The sequence below is a fragment of the Frankliniella occidentalis genome, unplaced genomic scaffold, assembly GCF_000697945.3.
Source record: "Frankliniella occidentalis isolate FOCC.00 unplaced genomic scaffold, Focc_3.1 Scaffold8, whole genome shotgun sequence".
In the NCBI taxonomy this organism is placed as follows: domain Eukaryota; kingdom Metazoa; phylum Arthropoda; class Insecta; order Thysanoptera; family Thripidae; genus Frankliniella; species Frankliniella occidentalis.
In genome coordinates, this window is record NW_026267138.1 from 2,751,601 (window position 1) to 2,752,971 (window position 1,371).

At 49.7% G+C, this 1,371-nt stretch overlaps 1 protein-coding gene across 5 annotated transcripts in view; it reads right to left on the minus strand.

The window, feature by feature from the left end:
* LOC113208117 (KH domain-containing, RNA-binding, signal transduction-associated protein 2-like) overlaps nt 1-1,371 on the minus strand; it is a 231,155-nt gene that overhangs the window by 161,209 nt on the left and 68,575 nt on the right. The gene's annotated exons all lie outside the window — the stretch shown is intronic.

The window sequence follows — 1,371 nt, forward strand, 5'->3', positions numbered from 1 at the left end:
GGTGGGGGAGGGGAGGGGGGCACCGCGGCCGACTGCTCACCGCGGTGGTTATGGGAATGTGCGGACAAGGAGGGAGGGGAGGGGCGGAGGCGGCTAATTCATGAAAGGGAGTGATCTCGAGCGCGAACTTGACCGCACGACTAGGTCAGCGAGCGCGAGGCCGCATGCGCTGAAAAGTACAGATACGGTCGTCGACGATTGTCTGCTCGTTCCGTCACCTCAAGACATTTTCAGCAAGTTGGTTCTCGCGAGAGCATTCCACGTTATACGTACTTGACACTTGACATCGACATCCGTAGGATGAAGTTGACAAGCTTTCTATCATTTGCCCTCTCCAAGTGTTAGGGTAGGAGAATTTAAGTTCGGTGTGTCCGTGTTCACGACCCTCAAAAAAAAGTACCAATAGAATAAACGTAAATTTTAAAATCGGTTTCAAATTTAAGTCATCCCACTTATTGTAAATTTATTATTACTCGAGCCGAATTTAGAGTTGTATAAATCAAAAATCCCTTAAAATATTTGTAAAAGTTTGCATATACTCTGCTTCCAAGGTCACCCACCACGCGACCTGAAGGCGCGGCTGCAACAGCTGGTGGAGAGCAGGGCGAGCAGCAGAGGCGTCGCCGACGCGCAACTTCCGAGTCCAGTAAGTATTCTGCCTATATTGTATAACACGCCCAGTCCCGCCCCAGAGCATTTATAAAGAGAGCCTGGAGGCTCGCGGCTGGTTTTGCCTCCCCCACGGCCTCCCACGAGGATCTCCACGGGAGGGAGGGGATGGCCGAGAGTTCCCTACTGATCGGCGCTGGCGCTGGAAAGCCAGTTTGTTGTTTTCGCTCGGATTTGTTTGCGCAGACTCTTCCCTCCCCCTGCCTTTTTTATTTCTTTTTTTATTTCCCGCTCTCCACGCTGGTGGCGCGGTTGCGAGGTCCTTCAGCTGAAGCCGTTTTCGACTAGCAGCTAATCGGCCGGAACACAAAGTTGTTGCGCCGTTACAACGCGCGTTGTCGTATCCACCACAACCACCGCCAACACCACCACCAAACAAAACCACCACCACCACCACCACCATAAAAAAAATATATCCAACAAAAAATAACATAACATGTTAATCACCTTTGTTTTCTAAACGGCCCCTTGCGGCTAGCTCTACTTGAGGGTAAAAGCTGACCGTTAATTAGATTGCCTGTTCCCGTTTCCAGTTTAGATAGGTCGACTGACGTTTGACGAAAAATCGGCTTTCTAATGTGTGCCTTTGTTGCACGTGTCAAACCTCGTGTCAAATATTCGCAACAAACGCCTCTGTTCACCCTCGCCCGCACGCCGCCCTTATTGGGCTCGAAACATTTTTATACTATTTATTTTTATTAA